The sequence below is a fragment of the Macrobrachium nipponense genome, chromosome 11 (genome assembly GCF_015104395.2).
Source record: "Macrobrachium nipponense isolate FS-2020 chromosome 11, ASM1510439v2, whole genome shotgun sequence".
NCBI classification, from domain to species: domain Eukaryota; kingdom Metazoa; phylum Arthropoda; class Malacostraca; order Decapoda; family Palaemonidae; genus Macrobrachium; species Macrobrachium nipponense.
The window spans coordinates 23578964-23606599 of record NC_061087.1 but is presented as its reverse complement, the minus strand read 5'-3'; the positions used below and the strand labels follow the sequence as shown (position 1 = coordinate 23606599).

General features: G+C 35.3%; 2 protein-coding genes across 3 annotated transcripts in view; one reads left to right on the top strand and one right to left on the bottom strand.

Annotated features, from left to right (window-relative positions):
• Window positions 1-27636, bottom strand: part of LOC135198144 (uncharacterized) — a 285187-nt gene that overhangs the window by 89195 nt on the left and 168356 nt on the right. Inside the window, exon 1 of one of the 2 annotated variants that reach the window (XM_064225668.1) lies at window positions 14094-14544. The exons of the other annotated variant lie outside the window; for it this stretch is intronic. The gene's annotated coding sequence lies outside the window, so the exon portion shown is untranslated. Of the gene's footprint in view, window positions 1-14093; window positions 14545-27636 lie in introns of those variants that run through there. 2 annotated transcript variants of the gene reach the window in all.
• LOC135208313 (protein enabled homolog) overlaps window positions 1-27636 on the top strand; it is a 94315-nt gene that overhangs the window by 42671 nt on the left and 24008 nt on the right. The gene's annotated exons all lie outside the window — the stretch shown is intronic.

Sequence of the window (27636 nt, the reverse complement as noted above, 5' to 3'; positions counted from 1 at the left end):
CATTACGAAACTGATGCCGAAAATTAACTAATGAGAGGACAGGCAGACTGTGAAGTTGCCAAACATGGTGTAACCTGAACACATCACAGTGAAATTTGCGAGAGGATCCATGCAGCTCCCAACCCGAGCCATTTCCCCTAATCGCAACTACTCAGGGTTCCATAGCCCACATCACTATAGATGGGTAAGTCCATTTACTCGCTTTAACCAAGCTATCTGCAAAAACCAAGGGTAAATGGAGCTACGGGTAATATATCACTTTGCACTTCTTTTCGTATGAGCGGTTCCATTATGTGATGGGGAAAAAGATAGGCCGGAAAAGATAAAATATAAAAACGAAAAATGAGGTACCTCTGAGATAAATTTCGGACTAATGCCGTACAACCGTGAATGAAATATCAGAACAAATATAATGAATCACTTATATATTACCTTTCCGACGCGGATAATACGATGATGAAATATAAAGGGTATAAAAAAACATCGCTTCCAACCCACCCAGCCTTCAAACGCCAGCCAGGAATGATAAGTGGAATTAGCTTGATTTTCAGATCGGAACCTTGGCTCTTCCTTGCCACTGTTTGCGGAGCAGAGATTTGTATTTCACGATTCATTTACCTTTCTCATATACATTTCTCTCGCGGAATATCGTAAATCTAGAAGCAGATGAAGCAATAGCGACGGTTGCTAGAGATCACCGGCTCATTCATTTCGGGGGGCGGAGGGCGCTTTTGGAATATAAACGCATAGATCAGTTATGCAAATCGAACGATGCTATTTATTTCCGAGCCGGGTGTCAACAACCAACCCTATACGTCGTAATCGGCGAACAAACAGTGAATGACAGAAGTTGTAAACTGTATTTCTTATTGAATCGTATCACCTCCCGAAACCACCACAAACGAATGAAATATTTCGATCCGACTCTGGGATTATATAAGAAACACCTGCTAGATACAATAACAGAACTGGTATCAAGAATGATGACACTGCCATTTAAAAAAACTGTTTCCTATAATATGTGAAACATAACACACACACGTACACACTCATAAAACACTTTTCAGATCGGAGGGCGCTACAATGACAAGGCCAAATTCTGAATCAATTGTTTCGAAGTTTCAATACTGCATCCCATTTGGATATTTACCATCCACTCTCAATTACGGATATTGCCAGTGGCTGCATTATTTACCTTTTTCCACCCTATGGGGGGGGGGGGGGGGGGGGGGGATGGATGGTGCACGGCGAGACCTTTTCCAGCCTATATGGCAAAACAGAGGGTTTAAAGCGTTCGGCCAAAACGATCAACCACTCATTTTGGGATCTGTGGAATGAGTGCCGGTAACTTTATGACGAATATGAATACTTTTGCGAGCTTAGCAATCTGCAGTCAATACGATTATTACTGACAGTAAAACAGCTCACACAGTTCTTTATAAATACCCCATATGTTCCCACAGATACCTAAAGCCATCAAGTTATACAGGGCAACCAGGTTAATATCCAAGATGGACTAAGTATTGAAAAAAAAAAAAAAAAAAAAAAAAAAAGGAGAGCTGATTGTGAAACTGAAAGAAATGAAGAGAATATTACCATGAATTGACTGATCTGTGGACCGCTTTCTGCCTCATAGATCTATAGGCACCATTGCCTCATTCAAAAGGGTCGGAACTACAATAAAAAACAATTTAAATTTGCAGAAATCAAATCCTGATAAGTAACGCAAAGGTTCCTCAACTACGAATCATCGCCCAAGACAACCAACTCGCGCACATGATGATATCCTCCGTCTGTGTACGAAACTAATGTCATTTCCATCTATATATCTTTCTCCCTCACTTTCTAACTCTCAGCTTAATTAGAGCTGCAAACTTTTCTGCCCCGAAACGAGCTTGTAAACATCTCAACTTCAGGAGGAAAAAATGATTAATTAGCCATGTAGAACAATGACCTAGAAAGTCGGCGTTTCGGTTATATCTGAATTTTGCCTCCGGCTGTCAGTGTAAATCGAATGGCGTTTGGGATTGTCTCTAAATAATATGGACTGCGTAGCGGAAGCTATGGCGAGGAAATGGAAAATCACGTATTCAAAGTCATATCTTTGTACAAACGTTTGAACTCGTGTGTATTTCAATCTCTGCAAAATGTATAGTTATGCTTGTGATCGGTTATAAAGATGTAAATACCACACCTCTGAGAATATGATGCGAGAGTATACGGACTTTTAGAATGTGAGGCAAAAGTACAATTGCATTTGTACACATACAAGTACGAAGGCGAACTTAACTAAGCTAAATCAAATTTTAAAATTAATCACTAAAAGGTTTTCTCTTAAGATTCTAATTCCAAATACGGCACATAAAAATATAAATTAGTTATATGTAGTAAAAATTTACAGGGTCCTATTTGCGACAGAAATAACCATCGCAATCTAAAGGTATTCCACTTTCTTGCCTCTTACACGTCATACTACAGATAAGTTACTGAGCAATTTGACATTTCTAGTATTGAATGATTCACACAAGTGTACCAAATACTCATAACTACTGCAGTCATTTTGAAAATTGCGCTGCTCTTGAGTTTCTGAGAGAGCGTTTCTCCATCACTCACGAAAATTAAAAAGCCAAACAACCTTATCCACTTCCAATAATAAAAGGTATTTCAAGACGTGAACGTCATTCATCAGCATGTCATCGCCCGTTGTAACTTCCATGGATAATTATTTTAAGGATTCTCCAGCCAAACTTGGAAGACGACTTGCAAAGGGAACACTCGCACACGAGCTACAGCTTATTTTCTGTTTTCCAAAAATATTTCCTCTGAATACGGTCGAGCGACGCCATGAGCCACAAGCTCCACATCATGCCTCTAAGCACCGGGAAATGAATCCCTCTATAACCCTGCCCCCCCCACTCCCCTCTCCCCACCAATATCCCCGGCCCCCTTCCCATCCCAGGAACCCACATCTTTTTGCCTCCCCTCCTCCCACATTGGACCCCAGCGCAAGTCCACTGGGAGGTGCTGAACTCATTACGACATACTGTTTTCATCTCTAAGCGAGTCTCTCTCTCTCTCTCTCTCTCTCTCTCTCTCTCTCTCATCTCTCTCTCTCTCTCATTACTAAAGATGTAAAGCAACGACTTCCAAGTTTACGACAAAGAAGTAGAAGCAGCAATTATTATTATTATTATTATTATTATTTTACATTATAATGATCAACCGGTTTTCTGACAACTGGGGAGTCGCCAACAAAGAGTCATCGATCACCTGCAAAAGAGGTCGAAGAATCGGATGGCTAAAATGACAAAAGCTTTACAAAATGCTCAGATAAGCTAAAAAAAAAAAAAAAAACAGTTTTAACAAACCTGGACTAAACCCACATATTGAACAAGAAGACAAGAACAGGGTGACTTGGAAGATAACAGATTCGTCTCGTTTACAAAACAGTTCACACTGTCTAGGATATTCAATAGCATCAGAATTATAGTAAATCTAGGCAATCGACATACAACTTTCGTCTAGCCTGAACTATCAGGACACAGGAAGTATTCCATAGATTTGCATCGATGAATACAAAGCCGACATCTACTGATCCTGGAAGGAGCATACGAGAATTGAGATGTAGTGATCCTCTCAGCCTCACATTCGGAGGGCTTTTCCGATTACTCTTTTTCTAAGAGTGACTCCAACTCCTCATTTAGCAGATCGCGTCCCATGAGTGACATGAATGTGGGTGTTGAATCAATGTGCCTGCTGGGAAATGTGAGTGTAAATGAATTTGTCTGACTGCGTGAGAATGGACTTGTCACTTTGATATTTCACATTCCACGCCATGGGACTTTTCCCTTACAACGAGAACATTTTGTAAATAGTTCTGCAAAGCTGAAGAGTTGGGCAGAATTTTAATTAGCAGCCTTCTCCTAATCTCGGGTTTCACTAAAGGCGATTTTCATTTTATTTTTAAAAAAAGCTTCAACTATTCTCCCCATACTTTCAAGCATTTTAACATTGTAAATCACATTACATATAAATAAGAAGTAAACCTCAGCAACGTCGAGACTTGTCAAGGCCTGGATGGGTATCCGCCAAAAAAAGCCAGACCGCGTTGGCATAAGTCTTCTTGAATCCATGAGGCTAGCGAAGGTCGTAACCACATCCCAAATAGAGTTGCTTGAAACACACATTATATATACGTGTATATATGTGTGTGTGTATATATATATATAATATATATTATATATATATATATATCTATATGATAAACAGACACACACACACACAAACCACCACGACACAATATATATATATAACTCTATATATATAATATATATATTAACTATATATATATATGTATATATTTATAATTATGTTATATTTATATATATCTATATATATATATATATTATATTATATATATATATAGAGAGAGAGACACAGAGAGAGAGAGAGAGAGAGAGAGAGTTATAGATATGAGAGACACACACACATACACACACACACACATATATATATATATATATATATATATATATATATATATATATATATATATATATATATATATATATATATATATGCAGCCCTTATATGCATTCATAAATATGATTTTCTTACAAAAACTATATAATTTCCTTACAAAAACCGAGTCACTGAGCTTCAAATTTCTAAATTCGTACAGATATTTGCATAAAAAAACATAAAGTCTGAAGAACAGAATTTTACCGATCTTTAAACAACACAACATCATTGAACTAACATAATTCTTTCAAATTCAATTTAGCTCAAAACTAAGTAATGCATTCAAACTGCCATTAAGGCTCATACTATATTTCACAGTGATAAATGAAAAGCAGTGAGGTAAACCCATTATTCGCAAGCGTTACTTTTCCCAGTATACATATCCCTAACTATCTATTAATGAGTCTGTGATGTAACAGATCGTTCTTAAAGTAGAAAACCCTTTAAAAGAAACTCACTGGGAGCTAGTAGTAGTAAAGGTACTAGTAGCAGCAGTGGTAGTAATAGTAGTAATATGAGTGCGGAAAAGCTTATATCAGATTATGCCCTCATAACCTTTTGGCGGGCGACAAAATTACATTTCCCTGATTGCAATCGACCAAATATTTCAACTCCATTATTTCAATGAAGTTTTTCGATGAATAGCTTCTACAAAAAAATTAAAATTAAAATGAGCATTAACGAGGAAAGTCCTTTTTCTTTCGCTGTCGTAATGGATTACTAAGTATATGGATTAGATTTAGACGGCAGGCAACTGAAATAAAGAACTGTCACCTCATTTCTTCCATAATATTCTCCTGAATAATGACATTAAGTCATTTGACGAAACACTGCTGGACAGATAATTCAATTTGCCGCTTCGAATGCCAAATATAAAACTGCCAATATGCGTTTAAGATTTAAGATATCGTAACTCATACCTCGTATTACTTGCCAAAACTAACACCTAGAGGCCTTTATATATAACACCGTTGTATTGCAAAATTGTTTCCCTCCTGTTCCAATTGATGCTTCTATGATCATCGTCCAAAACTCCTCTCTCAAGTCTTATCTTCGTCATTTTCCCAACTGATAAGCAATTTCATTACCAAATTTTTATCAGGATCAAAAACTTAAAATGCTCCATGACAATATATCAGATTAGAAAACTGCATCGTAAAGCACAGCTCACAAGAATTCTACTCAAAGGATGAAATAAATGTAAAAAATAATTATATCAGTATTGGTATAAAATATAAATGCTAATAAAACCCTCTCAATTTTACGGGACAAAAAAAATTAATCATTAACTTAAATACCATGGAGAAAAAACATTAAATATATCATTTGTGGTTGGCTATTGATAAATCGTTTATGAATTTACAGAATATAAATTAAATTGAAATAACAAAGTCAATACAAGGAATATCTTTCTTCGCAGCTACAAACAACAATAAAGAGTAATTTCCTCAAAGACATAATAAGACGGAAAGGGATGACGACAGAGGAAAACATGTTTCAATAATATGATAATAACACAGGATGATTTGATACACGGGTGAGGGAAAAAAAAAGGCTAAGCCATGAACTCGCAAACTTTCTCCGATAACGGCGAATCTAGGAGAAAAAAAAAGATATTTGGCAGGAAACTGCTCTTTCGATAAGGAAATCGTGTTTAGGTTCGAGCTGATAAGCAACGGGAACACGAAATCTGTAGATTTCTGTTAGAATTTCGGCGAGCAACAGACTCGTGAATTGAACGCCTCAGAATGTATGGCTTGCTTATGAACTCAGTGGAAAACTGATTATTATGTACCATTTGCAGGATGCTTACTAACCCCAAGAGCCAGCCACAAAAACCACTGATAAAAAATAGAGATGCAGCAAAAAAAAAAAAAAAATTAGTGATGAAACTATCACAAACAAATCGACTTCCGTTATCGAAAAGGAAAACCTTGGCTCGTATTTTGATGCAAACAACGATTTGCGTCCAGTCTACAGTTATAAGGACAGACGTGGGATATACAATATACAATATACAATAAATATATATATATATATATATATATATATATATATATATATATATATAAAATTAAATCACGAAAATGTGGAAATTGATGATATATAAACAAAGGCAAAATCCGCGAAGTAGAAAAGAATGGACTCTAAGTCTAAGTCGTAAAAGGTCTAGCACCACTCCATTGTTTCACTATCGTGGATTTTGCCTATATATATATATATATATATGTCAGCAGTTTTCTTTAACACATATATAGGATTCAAAGTGAAAACAAGGGCAATGACCACTGTCCTAATTACCCATGTTTTGAACTGCTGAATGCTTCATGACGCTCTGTCACATTACAAAAAACTTTTACGGTAAGAGTAAACATGAGCACAAAATAAGTTTATATATATGTGTGTATATTACAAAATTAGAGGAAGCTTTTTGAACGCTACAAGTTCTCAGATGAAGCACAAAATTTTAGTATATTTTTCACTGCCCATATTTCAATTACTTATTATAAACTTTAAACATCTGGAGACAAAATAAAAAAAAAATCGTAAAAAGAAGAAAACATGAGACCCCCTTAACATCCTCATGGAATAAGTACCAACACCAAAGAAATGTCCAAAAGAGGGACGTCGAGAACCACGACTCTGATGATATGAACGAGCTTTCTTCTTTCTTTAAATCTTCAGCTGAAAAATCTTAAGAAAAGAGTCAACAGGTCACAAACCCTACAGGGTTCCAAAGGGAAATCAGCCTCCACAGATGGTAGTCCTAGTTGGACGAGTGGGTTACGTGCTCGCCTACCGATAGTAGCGAGTTCGATTCCCTGCTCTGCCAACATGGAAGCAGAAGAATTAATTTCTGGTGACTAGAAATTCATTTCTCGATATAATGCGGTTCGGATTCCATAATAAGCTGTAGTTCCCTTTACTAGGTAAACAGCTGGTTCCTAGCCACGTAAAAAATATCTATTACTTCGGGCCAGTCCTAGGAGAGCTGTTAATCAGCTCAGTGGTCTGGTAAAACTAAGATATACTTAACCTACAAGAAATGGTTATGAATAAATATTTATGAAGGCATAGAAATCAAAACCATTACACTAGATTTCAGGAGACATAAGTAAGAAGCAGGAAATTCACAATTAAAAAAAATAAGTATAACGGCAATTTAACAAAAATATCTTTAAATGTTTTTTTAACAACTTTTGGCTAGAACAAAAAGAAAACTAGAAGGCTTACAGTGCGTCGAGCTTCATATCACAGAAATTAATGATCACCGATAGCAGAACTTGTATACAAATTAAATGGTTCGCGAGGACATTAGCATGTATTTGTTTCAGAGCTTTAAGTCTATGTAAGCTAATGCTTAAGAAAGTCAAATCGAGTCGGACTAATAATATCATGTTTGTTATAAAAAACGTTAGATAATTGAACTAAATTAATTTTATAACTTACAAATACGAAAGGATATCGCCATTCAAAACAATACTTTCCAACCAAATAATCTTAGGTTAATTTACTGGCCTTGCAGTGATATGATTCATATTCCAAGCACCGAGACTCTCCCATGAACATAAACTTAAACGTGCGAGTAACAGCTTAATATCCTTAGTCTACCTACGCGCTACCACGCCTAATGTAGTAAATATAAATTCAACAGCTGGGATGAGATTGAAAACACCAGTTGCTATGGCAACCAAATTTAAACAGCTCTACGTAAATTGTTTTGCCCTTCCACAACAGACAAACAAACAAACAAAAATCATCAATGCGACATGCCTAACGTTATTAATGTGTAATGTTATACTTGCACATGCATTTTTGCCGCACTTTTTCCCGCCACTTTTAATGCATCATGTTTAATTTCTTACACGTTCTTGGAAATTTGTTTTCACAGTTATAAGGGAGAATATATAGAGGAAATATAAAATTAACTCGGCATGTCTACATGCTTTTCTTTATCACACAAAAACAGTCAAGTGTTTTTCTTTATCAATGAATATATATACTATATATATATAGTATATTATATATATATATATATTATATATTATATATATATTATTATATATAATATATATATATAGATAATATAATATATAATAATTATATATATAATAATATTATATACACACATATGCATTCACTGATAAAAAAAGTTGCTATGTTTTAAATAAGTGAATATGTATATATATATATATACATATATATATATATATATATCAATATATTATATCGAGGGAAAAATATTTAAGCATGCCTTCAACCTACGGCGATCTAATGAGTTAATCAATGAATTTTCTACATGGTAGTTTTACCGACCATGGTTGGTCTAAATCTTCCCGAAATCCATATATATATGAATATATACATACATACATACATATATATATATATATATATATATATATAAATATATATAATCTATATATATATATAGATAGAGAGAGTAGAGAGAGAGCGAGAGAGAGACTGAGAGAGGAGAGAGAGACGAAGAAGAGAGAGAGAGAAGAGAGAGCTTGTGCACATGTCAAAAGTACGGTAAATAATTTGCCTGCGCTTACTCACGAACGAGCACCTACAAACACACATACACAAACACGCGCGCACACACCACACACACACACATACACACACACACACACACATATATATATATATTTATATATATATATATATATATATATATATATATATATATAGATATATATAGATAGAGATATAAATAGTATTCAATACACGTGTACACAACATATTATATACAATTATGTATAATTTAAATATATATATATATATATATATATATATATATATATATATATATATATATATATATACTGAGCAATCTTTCATCCCGAATTCCTCTGCTAAAATCTGGGCCCTCCAATCTCACGGGAATCACGGTAATGAAAAATCACCGTTCGTCGAAGGGGCTCTGACATTCATCAATACCATATGGAATCCGAAGTTTTATAACGCAGCCATCAAGGGTGATTGAAGGTTACCAGTCAAAAAACGTATTCTTGTTGAAGTCACGTTATGTCGTTGCGTTGGGATGAAACTTCCCTAACTATAGAAGGATACACTGATTATAAGCTGTTAACGTGCGCAGAAAGTAATGATGATCGCCAATGCTAATACATTATTTAGAATAAAGGAAAAACAAAAGCCTTTCATCTTGCAATTACACATACAATAAAGTACTTGTCGTAACTATAGAGATACTAAGAAAAGCTGTTAACATGCTGACTGTAACAGATTACCAGTGCAAATATATACTTAGAATGAAGAAGAAAAGTTTTCAGTCTGGCATCACATATAAAATAATATAAACAAAGTACTGTCAGCGTTAGTAGTTCAATAAATGCACACCACTAACTGATTTCCATAAGAAATTCGTGTGATATCCAATACATATTGTCTTGTCTAGAAGTACATGCAGCAGAAGATGAAATTCTGCGACCATGTGTAAGGATTCTAAAATGATTATCTAAATCAATCTTTCTGTCTTTTCTCGGGGAATAACGTGTTGGATAGACAGTATTTGTTTACTCTGAAAGATTTTGAAGTGACCGAAAAACTACTTTTCTATTAAGAATATATTTTCACCCGGTTAGATATATCATGAAGCAGTGAAAAAACCGTGCGTGGGCAAATACATGTATCCATTAGCTCGTAAAAACAGCATCCCGGAAGCATGTGCACAGTGGGGGTAGGGGGTATAAACTTGTCTTTGCAAATGCAAGTGTGTATATTCTCTCACGTGTACTGACTGCTGGTTGTGATACGTAAAAGCTTCACCAGGTCTCCCGCTTAAACATCCATAATAACTGTTTTGAATGTCAGGCGTGCAAACAGTTTGTCTCAAAAACAATGTTCTTAGGTAACTGTTTTTTGCTGTCACTTTATTACGCGTGAAAGTCATTTTCAAAAGGAAGAGAAAATCTACATTATTCCTAAAATGAAATTCTTCTTATCAAAACACAAGGCTGTTCTTTTTCCAAATAATTTTCAACATTCGTAGTCCACTTTCAAAACAGATGACATCGAGAGAGGCAATATTCAAATATGATGCTTGTGAAGAAAAACAAATGTATATAATAAAACAAATGAATCCGATAATGATTACCATTTTTTAAAAAGATATTTAGATTTAGCGTTCACTATACACATCAATACAGCCCTTCTCCCTTTACTGAGGGTATTATTACAATATAAAACTTTGCTTTTAAATGGTGAAATATTGCTGTTACGTAAATCTAACATTTCATTCAAATTATAAAAGCTTTATTTTCGTGATAATGTCTGAGAGAGAGAGAGAGAGAGAGAGAGAGAGAGAGAGAGAGAGAGAGAGAGAGAGAGAGAGACGCTAAAAGGGATACCATTACATGTGTTTGCATCACTTTTAACTATATAGTAAAATGGTAAAACATGTCACGGCTCATGCACACTCTTCTCAGTTGGAGAGAGAGAGAGAGAGAGAGAGAGAGAGAGAGAGAGAGAGAGAGAGAGAGAGAGAGAGAGTTGAAATGAAATATTCTCGCCATGGCATCTGCAAGGTGTGACCGTTTGCAACTGAACATTACTGATCCATGTTTCTCATGTAAACACTTCGAAGAAACAGAATAATTTAATATGACAAAGCTGGTCATGAGGCTTACGGTGCAAGGGCGATGTTAACAGCTTATAAACAGAAGAGCAACCCTCGTTAAAAAAAGGGTAAATCTTATTATAATCCCTAGACAGAATAATGCATTATACAATGAGCGTTCTAGAATATTCAGATTTGCATATGTCTGTCGAGTTTGTGTATGAATGCCCTATACACACTCTGAACAGGAAGCTAGAATTACATGAACGTGCTGTAGCAGAGACGAAAACCTAGTGTGTGTATGTAAATATTATATATATATATATATATATATATATATATATATATATATATAATATATATATATATATATATATATATATATAAGCGTCTGCGTCAAAGGTCAAACCTATTTGGCAGGCTTACGTCTTCACAGACTGAAATCTAATTTAAAATCTAGAGTACCACCACTACAGTGGTAACATTTACGGATGGAAACATCTCATTCAGTCACATACTTTTTTCACTTTTGTTTAATTATGCAACGCAAGATGAGTCGAGCATTTTAAATGCCGTGTATAACTTGAAACACTCTGTTTTCATATTGGGATGCAAGATACTGAATGGAACAGCTGAATCGATAAGAATTGCCGGCGAATACTTACAATTCACTCCCCACTTGCAAACTTGAACTAAACCTTTATTACTTTATCAACATCATAAATCATAGTTATACAGAAGTGTTCGCGTGTTCGGGCGATAAGATAAAGAAATTTAAAAAGTAAATAATACAGCTTATATGAATTTTCGTGATAAACCGAAAACTGAAATTCACTATTTTTCCTCGGCGATGTGAATCATTTCAGTTTAAATTAAATTTCTTTGACTAAGGTCCCGAAGTATGGAAATATGTTAACGCACTACTGATGGTCTGGTTAGAAGAACGAAATATATAATTTAAAAACACGCACGAAAGGAAATTAAAATCCGTTAACACAAGAAAAAAAAATCTTTTTAACTCTACAAAAATCATTCAAAAAACCGGTTCAAATGAATTTTAAATAAACATGATTAAAGAATTATTTTATCTGAATTCAAGTTTTTTTGGGGAGTTTTACACTCTTTTTGATGACTGATTTTTATTTCAAAAATACTTTAAAATAATATTTCAATTTTTTTACTCTGCATCCTTACAAAATTCACAGGAAAATGAAATACTCTTCTTTTCGATGTCAATAATGTCTCTAAGAATTTTATTTCAATTATCATAATTCACAACTATCTTTATTATTTCAGTTTTCCAATAGATATAAGCTTTCCTCATCAAATCCTCCCACTGGTCGTGTGATATAAATGCATATCTAACTTGGCTAAGGAACTATGTCCATTTTTTTTACATGAAACCCTTCAGTAAACTTGAACGGAAAACTACAACAAGGAGTCAAAATGGCCAAGGACTGCAAATCTGAAACAACGTCTACAAACAAATTAAAAAAGAGAATATAACGTAAAGATAGTCTGAAAAACAGTGAACACGGCTGGCAGGGCGATTAGTGACCATGTTAATGCAAGTGAGAACAAAATCAGTTACCAATTCATTAATGCTTTCCAATTAAACCTACGTCCTGGTACTTGGAATAACAAATTTTATAACACGCGGTTACCTCCGCATGACAGCATCCGGGAATGTTATTCCTTCATGTTCTATAATTATTCTAAGGTGATTTTACATTGCTTGGAACGGCACCTTCATTATGCGCCTTCCAAAGTAATGATTATTGTATGTGTAATAAGATACCTCGTTGCCGAAGTTCTTTTCAATTTACTTCAAATCTAAAAAAATCTTTGCCTGATGTTATGACGATGTGTTCAGAAATCAGAGGCATTGACGTCCCCCTCCCCCTTCTTTTTTTTCTCAAAGCGATGATATGTAAATTTAAGGTTATAACGTCTGTTTAAAGATAAATTAGAAATTTTTCCAATCATACTTTGACTCTCTCTCTCATCTCTCTCTCTCTCTACTTCTCTCTCTTCTCCTCTGGTTCTCGTCTCTCTCTCTCTCTCTCTCTCTCTCAAAATTTGACTAACTCTCTCTCTCTCTCTCTCTCTCTCTCTCTCTCTCTCTCTCTCTCTCTCTCAAATTTGACTTAACTCTCTCTCTCTTTCTCAACTAGATTCATAAAGCTGAGTTTTAAAAGTTATTTGGAAACGAACTCTTCGCGCATACTAGCTTCCACAATTTAAATTCGATACAAAGATCAGCTTCTTAAAGTAAATATCAACGTGGCATCAGAGTAAAAAGGAAAAGATGTATTATTGACGCTAAAGGGATGATATTATATGTATTTGCAATTTATATATATACATTATATATTATATATATATATATATATATCGTATATATATATATATATATATATATATATATATAGAAAAAAATCTATATAGAGTTCCAATGCAGATATAAAATGGTAGAGAATATGTAATGTTAACATGTCACGGCTCATGCGCACTTTTCTCAGTTAGAGAGAGAGAGAGAGAGAGAGAGAGAGAGAGAGAGAGAGAGAGAGAGAGAGAGAGAGAGAGACTAACTATAAACAGTCCAGAATGAAAAGTGTAATAAAATTATAATTCTCACCAAAGATTCAACCATGGAAAAATGCTTTGGTAACATTGTCCCTTAATCTCCAAAAATGAGATAAGTCATGAGGCTATCTATCCAAGCCCCGAGGCTGACTTGTTGCGGCTTCATTTTTATTCGGTCCACAAGACGTTAACTACAATAATATAAAAACGTAATTTCTTTGTAAGCGGCTATTGGGTCATTTAAACTCATCATTATCTTGTTGGTATCATTTTTCCATAAAGTACTTATCCACGATGGCGCCATACGTAAACTGTTTATTGGTACTTCCCTCCTCCACCATTGTGTTACCCAAAAGTTTCTGAAAAAAAGTAAAGCAAGCCCCTAATACGATTACTTTACCTTCCAAAAGAGTAAAAAACTAAATAACCGGATAATATCTGGTCAGAATGATTCTTCCAGACTCCCGGCGTGCTTGAATGATCCTCGAAAAACCATAGCTACGTCCCGCTGCTTGTCACTGACTGTTTGATGGCACTTTTGAACCATCAGATATTTCGCTGAGGTATGTTTTTTCTCTCGTTCGAATCACAATATTTTTAAGTTTGACTGCTAACTACAGCAGCAGGAGTGAAAGATATCTTTGACACAAGCGGGTGCTTTATTTTTCCTCTCCCTTCGCAAAACTTCGTGAGTCTCTCGCGAAACACCAAGGAAGAAGAGTTCAGTTTACAGATATCAAGAGAAACAGAGCTGTTTTGAGCGACGTGGCGAGAAGCTGTGTGTTGTTGCTGGGCCGAGTCACATGGCTAGGGCTCCGTGGCGGGAGCGTCTGTGCACCTTCTACCATGTCACGACCGAGACTGACTTTATCATCATTCGGCAGCCCTTCCTCCACCTCCTCCTCCTCCTCCTCCTCCTCCTCCTCCCCCTCCTCTTCCTCCGACTCTCTCTCTCTCTCTCTCTCTCTCTCTCTCTCTCTCTCTCTCTCTCTTCACACAGACACATCTTCCAACAGCAATGGAGTAGACGCTGCCGAAGGCACTGAAATCTTTCAGACACATTTTTTGTGATATGTATTTACGTTTTCAATTCACTAAAGTCCATTTCACCAGCGTTCAGTAATATTCAAATAAAAACTCAATACATTTAAAATGGATGGATACTTTTTAACTTGAATTATTTCAATTATTTCAGTGATATTATCTTGACGTTTTCCTACGAAGATATATATAAGCACAAGTAACCTGGAAAGTACAATTTCTTTTCCTTTACATCATTTTTTTATTTGTTGCAGACGAAAAATTATGGTTATATCAACATGTTTCCATGGACACAATGCAAACAATGCGTTTTATATATATACATATATATATATAATAATATATATATTTAAAATATATATTATATATATATAATATATATATATATATATATATATAGGTATATAAATATATATATATAATATATATAATATATATATATATATTAGTATTTTTAGGATATATATATTTATATAGTATATATATTATATATATATTATATATATATATTATAAACGCATTTTGTTGTGTCCATGGAAACATGTTGATATAACCATAATTTTTCGTCTGCAACAAATAAAAAAATGATGTAAAAGGAAAGAAATTGTACTTTCCAGGTTACTTGTGCTATATATCTTCGTAGGAAAAACGTCAAGATAATATCACTGAAATAATTGAAATATTCTAGTTAAAAAGTATCCATCCATTTTAAATGTATTGAGTTTTTATTTGAATATTACTGAACGCTGGTGAAATGGACTTTAGGGAATGAATTGAAAACGTAAATAAAAACATATCACAAAAAAATGTGTCTGAAAAGATTCCTCCGTATCCTCCATATGCTTTCAATAACCAAGCCTCTTTCCAAATGCATTTACTCAAAGAGAGTTTCCACTCTCATTTTAGTCCTTGAATTCCATACTTATGAAATAAAAGGCGCTTTTCTGTCTCTCTCACTTTATCTTTGCATTCAAGTCACATAGCACAGTCTCCCTGCGAGGTAGGTTAAGATTTCCAGAAACCCTAAAAAATACCTAACAAAAAATACTTAATATTTAATATTATATATATATATATATAATATATATTATATTTAATATATTGGTATTTTTAGGATTTTTAGGGATAGTCTGAATCTTAACCTACCTAGAGGGAGCTGTGCTATGTGACTTGAATGCAAAGATAAGTGAGAGATACAGAAAGCGCTTTTCATAAGTATGGAATTCAAGGACTAAAATGAGAGTGGAAACTCTCTTTGAGTAAATGCATTTGGAAAGAGGCTTGGTTATTGATAGCATATGGTGGATACGGATGAAAGGTTACATACAGGCTTATCTGCGATTGAGAAATGAAAGAAGCAATGCAGTAGTGAACCCTGTATTTCGATTCTTCCCTGACACCTCTAAAAATTTTTAAAGATATAAAATCCAAACCTGGTCAAGATTTACACCCAGTCAGTGTTTCATTTTCTTGTGCATGTTTTGCCGTTTTTCTTTCTAATGACTGCGCGTTCATGTTACTGAGTGCTGTTTTAATGTGAGTTCCCGTGAATACTTTTTTAAAAATCTATGTGCAGAAGACTAATTCATAGTTATTTTGCAAATGATATATAAATATATATCATTATCATTATTATTATCTTTATATATGTATATACTTATATATATACACGTATATATACAATATATATATTTGGTATGCATAACAAACCTCCAAGACCGGTGATATTCAAACGAGGATGCGTTCTTTAACTTTCCAGGAATGAATCTCTCCCAGTAACTGCAATATTGAGTCCATGGTTTTGTTTCATTTCCTAAAAGAATCGTAAAAGAACCCAGAGACACATGACAAAATTGATAAAACAACTTTTTTTTAATACAGAGATTAAATTTCCGTTTCGAAGATTTTGCTTGTGAAGAGCCAATAGAATCGTTCAAAACTCTACGGATATTGGTCTTCACATTATATTTACTTTTGATCTCTTAATCACTAGGACCTTTCGTCTTCTTTCATGGGAGAAACGACTTATAGAATTGACGTCAATTCCTATACTTTACGACATTATATATAAAAAATAACAACAAAAGAGTGGTGATATCAGAAACAGTGGAAACTTGGATGAACAGTGATAAAAACCAAACGCGTAAATTGAGAACTGACGACACTGAGAAAGACAATCACGTGTACACAGAACAAATAAGCAAATGACAGCATATCGAACAAACTTTCCATTAATAACCACTGCCCACCAACCTCGATTTACGCACTAATACCGATTAATTTACACGTAGAATGAACTAGAGTGTATGTAAATGCATTACTAAGTACCTAATATCATACCGTATATAGATATATACCTATAATATATAGATATATATTATATATATATATATATATATATAATACATGTTTATGTATATATTTATCCGCTACCTAGGTAAAGAGCCATTGAAACATTCATGCTTGAACTAATGAATCGTCGGTGAAATACCTACGCAGTAAAACTTACAAAGCATTAGAGACACTTCATGCATCTACTATACAGAAGGCTCATCAGCACCTAGTCTAATCCCCTTACATACACATACACACACACACACACACACACACTGCATTCTTCACCCCTTCCTTCCTCCACGCTTTATCTCGCTTCCTGGATAACAAGGCGCTTCTGCATTATTCAATAACATGTTTACAGCATCTACCCAATTCATTCTCTCTTCCTACATACTTATGCTCCTGAATTATGTACCCTTTTCACAAAGTTATTAACTTCCGTTCTTTCCAAGTCACCGGACCACCTCCAAATACTCTCGTCTTGCCTTTCACCTTTAATGTATCTACGCATTTCTTACCTATCAAATCATATTACGTCACATAAAGAATGTAAATTGCAAAACTACAGCTCCATCCTTCTTTCTATCATTTGCATTCAGCATCCAACAAACCCTTCATAAATTCCAGCTGGAGTCCCAATATTTTTGCACGCAAAACGTTACCTTTCTCACCTCATCTGCTCCGTGATTTGGTTCTCTCTGCTTTCATGCTTCCATTAACCGTTAAATTTACACAGAAGTACATTCATCGCGCAATAAAGAAGTATATATAATTAATTTTATTTCGATAGGCTAAAAGCCAAAACCCCTTGAAAAGCATACTGGGCTAATATTCATCTCCCTGATAATAACAAAAGGGGGACTATACAACGATTTAACAGCTATGAAACCGTGCCTGTGAAAGCGACTTATGGTGGTGTTATTGCACTGCCAGTGCCTTGCTGCCATCCTTGATGGAATACGTCCAGTGACAACTTCAGTTTGGACGTGAGATAAGTACCTACTAATTTGCATTCATGCATTAAAACACTCATCAATATATACATATATACATACATACATACATACAAATATATATATATATGTATATATATATATATATATATATATATGATACATATGATATATATACTATATATATATATATATGTAAAACTGAATCACGAAACTATGGAGCGTGATGAATATATAATAAAATAAAGAAAATCCACTCCATTATTTCATTTTTCTTCGTGAATTTTTTTCTTTATATACATACATACATACATACATACACACACACAGACATATATATATATATATATATATATATATATATATATATATATATATATATGTCTGTGTGTGTGTTTGTGTATGCATGTATTTATGTGTAAATACATAAATTACACATGTACGTATGCCATGACCAACACTCATTAGTTTAAAAAGGAAAGCCTATTTCCTGAAACTAAACGTTCCGTGGAACAGAAGCAGCTTTCCAAGGCAGAAAAATGTTGATTAAAAATTTTGTATTTGGCACTCGACAGCGATTTAGAATTCAATCATACACTAATTAATTGAAAGCGAACCGTAATTCAAAAGCCCAGGCAATGCACACAGAAAAAGGATATTGGATCCACCAAAAACAGCACATTCGAAAAGAATGTTAATATTTGATGAAAGACCCAAAAATTAAGTTAATAGACACGCATAACAAAATTAATTTCCTCCCAACAAAATGACCAGCTAGGAATGTTAAATGTAATCGTTCGCGCAGAGAAGAGCAGAATTGTTGGTACCTCAACGAATCCCGCCATTGCGGAGACGCAAAACGAAAGGCTTGGAGAGGAAGCGACCAAATGCAACTCGATGAAGCTAGCCGAAAAGACTCGACAGCAGAATTAAAATAAAACAGGAGAACATGTTCGCATGACTGATTGGGAGAAGGGGAAGGAGAAAGGGAGCGTCACGTCACTGCTAAAAAGAGACTTTCTATAAAAACTCGAAAACAGGAGATATATGGGTCATTTCAAACGCAATGAGAGCGTCAAGATAAATGTTGAAAAGGTCGGGGAGGTTTTGAATAAAGCGAAAACATGTGTGGGAAAAGAAGAGCTGATTTTCCTCGAAGTCAATTAAGCTTTTTGATGAGTGTTGCAAAATTCTTTGATGTACTCAAAAAAGCTTGAATGAATGTCTGAGAGAGAGAGAGAGAGAGAGAGAGAGAGAGAGAGAGAGAGAGAGAGAGAGAGAGACCGACCAGAGTCCATCTTCCCAAGGGAACCGACACTGGAGTCTCATCTATTTAAGGTGATGTTTATAAGAGGAAGTATCGCCATTGCCCCTTCCAGGGATTCTCTCCTTTTCTCCTATCATTTTTATTTTACTGTCAACTCTCTTTCTCAATACTAATTCTCCTCCATTCATCACCGCAGCTTCTTTCTTCATTATTCATCATGCTCCGATTTTTAAAAGAAGTTGCAAATAATCTCGTGTTCCTTGAGATAAACGATGCATCAGATTTCTTGTGTTCACTTTTTCTTTCGACCACCTGATGTTGGTGGTTTCTTGTTTTCAGTTTTTCTTTCGGTAATCTGATTTTATCTCTCTCTCTCTCTCTCTCTCTCTAAATTTGGTGGTTTCTTGTCAGTTTTTCTTTCGGCAATCTGATTCTCTCTCTCTCTCTCTCTAAATTTGGTGGGTCCTTCTTTTCAGCTTTTCTTTAGGTAATCTGATTCTCTCTCTCTCTCTCTCTCTCTCTCTCTCTCTCTCTCTCTCTTTCTCCCTCTCTCTAAATTTGGTGGGTCCTTCTTTTCAGCTTTTCTTTAGGTAATCTGATTCTCTCTCTCTCTCTCTCTCTCTCTCTCTCTCTCTCTCTCTCTCTCTCTCTCTCTCTCTCTCTCTCGTAATTTGGTGGTTTCTTGTTGTCAGTTTTTCTTTCTCCAATCTAATTTCATCTCCCTCTCTTTCTCTCTCTCTCTCTGAATTCGGTGGGTCCTTGTTTTCAGCTTTTCTTTGGGTAATCTGATTCTCTCTCTCTCTCTCTCTCTCTCTCTCTCTCTCTCTCTCTCTCTCTCTTCTGCCATACACGTACAGACATAACGCCTCACCGTCCTTCTCTGTTTCCCCAAAACTGCCTTCCTCCTAACCTAATGTTTTCCCCTCAGCGGAACACGGTCTCCCGTGGCTGCCACCCAAGGACCCTACCACAGGAGCAGAGACGAGGACACCCTGCCCGAGGCCCGTGTTAGGTTATGGGCAGGGGATATCCCGCTAATTTCCGAACAGGATATGGAGGAGTTGTGATCACCTCGCTGGGGTTTTCTTTTTCCTGATTTTTCCCCCGTCAAGAAATCTGATCTCTTAAGCGGCGTTTACTCACTCTCTTTCGTTAATGCATCGTAACGAATAAGGAATAACGCAATAATACATAAGATTAAGAGAAAACAGGTATGTGTTTAACGAGGGAGATTTTAAAATGGACTGGAAAATGTATAACAAGTTCTGAACAGGTTGGTTTAAACACAGTAAGAATTTAGAGCTAAAGAAATAATCAAAAGAGACGGGATACTATAAGATAATAAAACTATAACTATAGCTTATAAAATGAGATTTGGAAACGAAATACTAGGCACAAAAATCGATAAAAGTAACCTGATTCATCAAGACGACTCGGTATATTGAAAGAAATTTTACATATTTTTGTAAAAGTAGGTAATTAAAGGAAGTCGACGTATTGTATAAAATCAAGAACAATCAATTATTCTTCAATTGTAATAGCGAAAAATTTAAGAAACTACTCATCAAAGATTAGTTCTTAGTTCGAACAATTTAAGCAGACAGAATTGCAAAACGGTATGCTTTATGTACAATGGAATGCGAAATTAGCTTTGTTTTATTAATAATTTCAAGTTCAGTAAGAAATGTATTTTAATCTCACATAAAAACCCTAATTTTACTATTCCAGTTTTTCTCAAAAGTTCAAAAGTTAGTATGGTTTATATGTTTGTGTGTTTGTTTGTATTGTGTTTTTACGGAGCATGGAACCAGTGGTTATTCAGCAACGGAACCAACGGCTTTACGTGACTTCCGAACCACGTCGAGAGTGAACATCTATCACCAGAAATACACATCTCTGACGCCTCAATGGAATGACCGAGAATCGAACTCGCGGCCACCGAGGTGACAGGCCAACACCAAGCCGACCATGCCACTGAGGGCGTGTAGTATGGTTTGTAGACATGAAGGTTACTGAGACTTTTCAAAACTGACATAAGATTAACTATCAATGGACTTCCCTATTCATATTTTGCTCTGTGTGTTATATGATCATTTCTGACATAGTCTACTACATATGCTCTGTATCTTGAAGGGAAACAGACTGGATTTTCTCAACAACTAGACGTAGGACAAGTTCTTCTGGCTCTCCGACAGATGCAAAATGTGAGTTCTTAAAAGGTATTCAATTAGGGGTATTAACACAAATTCCTTACCACCGAGCAAATTAAACCAAGTTCAAGTTAGTTCAGTTCATATGCGCCTATACTCAATCAAATCAAACTTTTAAGGCAATTCAAACTACTTCGTTCGTGAATGTAACATCTTTACTAACAAGTACCTCTAGAAATCTTCCTTCTCCTCTCTCTCTCTCTCTCTCTCTCTGTCTCTCTCTCTCTCTCTCTCTCTCTCTCTCTCTCTCTCTCTCTCTTAAATATATTTATAACTATAAACTCTCGTTGAACGCAACCCATTAAGCGCAACAGAAACTACAGCAAAACGTATGGCTCCACTTTCAACATTGACATCGAGAACAATGGGAGAAGTCTCCGGCTAAGAAGTGATTGCTCAGTGAATTGCTAACATCTTTTATACCCCCTCCATGGAAAAGCCATCCTGGCGGACATCCTCGGAAGGGATCCTTTTTATGTTAGGCCTGGGTCTTTCTGGCCCGAATGATCTTAAAAGGGCAGATGCAAGTTACGTCTATTTGCATGTGACTGCATCTGCCTGGAAGTTTCGTTTGGTTTTGAGCGTTTTCGTGCAGAAATAATATTATGACATAATTATCATTATTCAGAAGATGAACCTAGTTCTTATGGATCAAGCCCACCAAAGAGACTACTGACTTGAAATTCAAACTTCCAAAGAATATGGTGTTCATTAGAAAGAAGTTCCAATTGCACAACATTGAACAGGGAGACTACTCCACAGTCCAACGGTGTGAAGAGAACCAATGATCCGCACTACGTAAAGCCGCCTCCAACTTAGCAAACGAATGATACGCGCCTAATTAACGCAATACAGTGAATTCTTTATGTAAAGATTACTATTCAATTTTACCACTGTTGAGTTATGATGTCAACAGCATCATTCTCGCGGGATTTTCCCCCAATATCTAATTTTCACACAAAACTCCCAAAAGTAGTAGTTACATTTTTATCTATTTATTTACTAATTTGATAATTTATCGTTTCTATTCTAATAAGTGATCCCATCTTTCTGCAATTTCCATTACCTTCGGTTACTTCTTTTAAATAAGTATCATATAGTTTGGAAGCTTGATTTTGAAGTCAATGGCCCCTTTGGTGGGCTTGTTCCTTATGAATAGGGTTCATCCTCTGAACAATAATAATTCCTTCACTGCAACGGTAAAGTTAATGATTTAAGCAAAAGTGCTGCAAAATAATATGCACTGTTACTACCTTTAGCGCCTGCGCCTTCAGATTATGTACCTACTAATAACGTTGCAGGATATCAGCATCAATATTTAGTTCTGATGCCATGATGCCATACTGCACTGTACCAGAAGTCTTTTATTTCCTTAATAATTGTCAAAGTCTTCCCGTGGGTGGTGACTGACGGATGCTCTGTGTTTACGAGAGACTGTGACATTATATTGAAGAGCTATAATTTTCAAGTAAAGCTATTCAGTACACAGTAACTTTAGTTATTTAGTTTTGTTCCATAAGATTATCACTACTTTATAATATAAATATAATGGGAAGAAAAATGACCAGATCATACAAACTTTCATTGAAATGATAGTCATGTGAAAATTGATCTCCAGTGAGTATGTCTACTCTACATTATTTATAATAAAAAATCTACTAATAACAAAATAAGAAAAACATTCAAAGAACTTTGTCAAGTACAAACTATCTACCGCTAAGACGTGCAAATATATTGGGAATTATATATATATATATATATATATATATATATATATATATATATATATATATATATATATAAAATATCTCCCTTTACTTAAATGCTAAAAGAGCAAAACAAGAAAATGGATGACATTTAATTTGATCCATTACAGACAACACTGCAACAATACGAATTTACAGCACAGACAGACACAGAGCCATAATATGAAGCAAGTAAAATCTATTAACTCCACAACTTCCTGCATAAAAATTTCCCCGCCTATTACATCAGAATCCCATTTTGCAATTATTAATTTCATTTATCGTTAATTTGTTGCATCAACGGTTTCGGTTGAATAGCCTAATAGGATACATAAAGCTCTAGTCAATGTGTTTCACCTCCATTAATCTTGTACAAAAAATATGGATAACGATGGAGAGTAAGCCGTTAAAAGGGAGGATTAAAGATAACACATAGAATAACTTTACATTAATAAAAATATAACTACGCTCCATGATAGACGTAGGGGTGACAAGTCTGATACGCGTGTAAAAAAAACCGCTCAAATATAAAAAGGAATAAATACAAACAACACAGTTACGAGGATGAGCGTAGGCACGAATATAAATAATATCATGTCTATAACGCGTACGAATGACTGAACACGCGACACTTCCAGTGACACGAGATTCCCCCTTTCTTTATTCTTAACATTTTTTCGGCGTGATGTAGATGAGTTTATTATGTAGAGGCTCTTTAAATGTGTAACAAGAGAGATCGTATCTAGCTCCCACCTGAGATTGTAAGGAACCATTAGACAAACAAAAGCTCGTCTGCTACGATGCCTCGGGGTGACGACCTCCTGCTAATGGCATTTCTCTCTCTCTCCCTCTCCCTCCCTTCCCCCCTCTTTCTCTCTCTCTCCCCTCCCTCCTTCCCTCTCTCTTTCGGAACCCTCTTACAAGAATGTTTTAGCTTTCCTTTTGTATTATTTTGCGTTGTGCCTGCAAGCCTTCAGAAAACGGGGACTTTACTAACGGTTCTTCCTCGAAAAACAGGGAGGTGGGGGACGGGACCCCTAACTTACAGTATGGGAATCCTTTTGATGTCCTTGCGTTATTGTCACTACTGTTAGAATTTGTTAGAGAATTTAGTGTTACCTTGTCAGAAATTTATATGAGAATTTAATATTACCTTATTACAAATTTGTAACAGAATTTAGTGTTACCCTTCGGCAACTAAGCACAAAAGGGTAATCAGACCTGAGATTACTCTATAGGTAAATAGAGCGTGAATGGATAAAAGAAATTACCCATATTGATTAAGGTTTAACCGAGTTAATTTTATTAAGCCAATGGCAAACAATGAGTTTGAATATTTCAGACTGAAATTACCGAAAAACTGAGAAATAGTTAATCTACAAATATGACAGAAAAGGGTAGAAAACCAGTAAGTTTTCTTTACATTAAAACCAACGGCACTGGGCACGTTGCCCCCATCATTTCATCTATCTTAAAGGATGATGTTCAAATAACAAGCTAAATTCATCCTAGAAATTAGCTTAAATATCTTTAAAACCAAATGTTCTGCATGACTAAAAGACCATCAATTGATAAGAGATACTTTTTTTTTTTTTTAGGAAGACGAGTGGACAGGGGGCACACTGGTTCACATTTTATGCAAGAAAAAATGAAACGGGCTACGAAATGATTGAAAGGGAGGCTACAATCACTAAGGCAATGAAAGTTCAGCAAGGAGTGGGGGGAATGCTAAAGAAATACATTCCTGAAGGACATTTCATTCTTGAAAGAAACGAGAGAAATTTTAATTTTCAGCCAGACCCAAACATGGCAAAATACTTTCATTACGATGAATCACTTCACATAAATGTTACGATGAATTCACCTATTTTCCATCTATAAGCGTTTTACTTTCCAGCAAATTACTTTGTGTTTGCATTAAACTCACTTTTAAATGCTTAAATAAAATAGTTGATTCAGGTAATTTTTTTTCTGCACACTTACAGTATCAGCCTAGCTGGAAAATTTAAGAGTGGCTGATTATTTTGAAGAAGGGTTGGGGACAGCGTGTTCAAAGTCGGCAGCTAATGTAATAATCTTCATTAAACTTTAATTCTCGTGAAACTTGTTGCCAGGTCGATTTTTGCTGCTGAGCCTGTGGATAGGGCTAAAGGTCAACGAGTGCCTTTTTAAAGGGAAGATATTCCAATATCCTCTTTCATGAAGTATTTTAGTCCCCGTGGATTAAAAGTTCGGCTGTTGCACGTCTCTTCTGCATCTCATGAACATCGCTAGGCAGAGTAAAAGAAGTCCCGTCAATTTTTGTACATATATAAACGTAATTTGAAGTTCTTTTCATGTACCTATACATCTTTGCAGCGTGATGTTCTAAGACTGGACTGGAAAAATTATAATTTTGTATCGTGGTGTTATAACACCGAAGAAAATTATCATTTTGTAAGGTGATGTTCTAAGACTGAAGGAAACTATCACTTTGTAACGTGATGTTCTAAAACTGGAAGAAATTATAATTTTGTATCGTGGTGTTATAAGACTGGAGGAATGTATCATTTTGTACCGTGATGTTCTATCACTGAATTAAAGTAAGATTCGAAGAAATTAAAATAATGACGACTTCTATACATTTGGAAATCTAGAGATGTTTAAATTAAATAAACGGGCCCACAATGAACAGCCACTGTTAATTTCTAGTATATGAACTATATGCAATATCCTCTTTCAGTATATGTTTCGCTTGAATTTTACGTTATAAACGCAAGACTCATAAGTTTATTTTTGTAAAAGGGATTATTACAAAGAGAGTGTAATAAGCAACACATTTCTCTACAATAAGAAACCACCAATGAAATTAATCGCCTCTCCGACATACCGCTGAAAATACAAAGAAAAAATAAATATCAGTTTATTTTCGGATAACTTGCATTGTATATTCGTTTTGCTGAAACTTACTAAACAGACACTTATTGAAAACAAATTCGTTTGGTCAAGTGACTGGATTCATCTTTGTGTTTTTGTTGCGTCTTTTATAAAGAAAAAATTAGCCAGCGTGTGTAATTTGATTCGCTACAGAGAAAAGTTATGATAAAAATTGAAAACGCTGTGAAAAGTGACTCCCAGAGAGACTAACATCATCTTCTGTTGCATTTAAAGAGGCATCTTTTGCTTACGTACTCTTATTTACGAGAGAGCATCACCAGCGACCATTTCCGCACATGTGTACGATTCTCAAGACAAGTGACGGCCCCTTTCCCCTTTAAACATCTTTTCAATATAAATACTCGAAGAACTTCAGCGAAAAGGAACGGAGGAAAACATCTTCGTCCGAATAAGTAAAACAGAACAAACACAATAATGCTACAGCCGAAACCTTTTACTAGATGACTCAATGAAACCAAGGAGTCGCGGATGGTGTATGTACCTTTACAGAAAGCGACGACGGCAATGCATATTTCATTGTCAGACAAAACATACTGGATAAATACATTTATGGAATTCGAAGTCATCTCGGTCGGAGCAAGTCAGGTGGACGCAGGGTACAAAAACTTTGACCATTTGCGAGTTGACGGAATTCTTTGTGGATCCTCCTTCGCCATTTACGTTTGCTCTCATAATGTTTTCCCCAAGAGACTTCAAACAGACAAGCTCTCTCTCTCTCTCTCTCTCTCTCTCTCTCTCTCTCTCTCTCTCTCTCTCTCTATCTGCTGTAGCTTCTATAAAAGCATCTTATGGCTTGTTTAGAAATGGTTCTCGTTTTATGTATAAAGTATTAACCGTTTAACATCTGACGTACACCCAGCTACATGAAAAAAAATACATAGCTCACCAGCTCATATGTGTTCACTCTTTTCTGAAAATTTGGACATTAAAAAATTACACAAAAAAAAAAAAAAAAGGCATGACGGTCTTGATGGAGAATAATAGGTGTCAAAAACCAATAAATGTACTTATTGAGAATAACAGAACAAACTGCCAGGCAAAATCCTCATTATATGTAAAGATGAACAATTTATCCCTTTAGAGTAAAGCACTCATTCTTATCTTGAAGACACTATAATGAGTGGTCACAGATGGGAACGCTAAGATTACGTAGTTTTCCATGACTGCATTTAGTACACAAGCGCCCTGCAAACGATGAGGACAGTGTGCATGTCACTGAGTGCAACAATAAAGCCTACTTCTATTAATCCCTCGAGAGGGATGACTAATTAGGGGTCGTTACGAGATCAAAGCCATCCCATTAATCACCCTTGAAATGATAAAAGTGGATTACCCAACGATTCGTTCTCCTCTACATATTGCTTCTCTTGTTCCTCCAGTTGCCCCTCGTGAGGAAAATAAACATAACAAAACTATTACTCTTCTTTCTCTTCATTAATACAGCGTCCTTTTT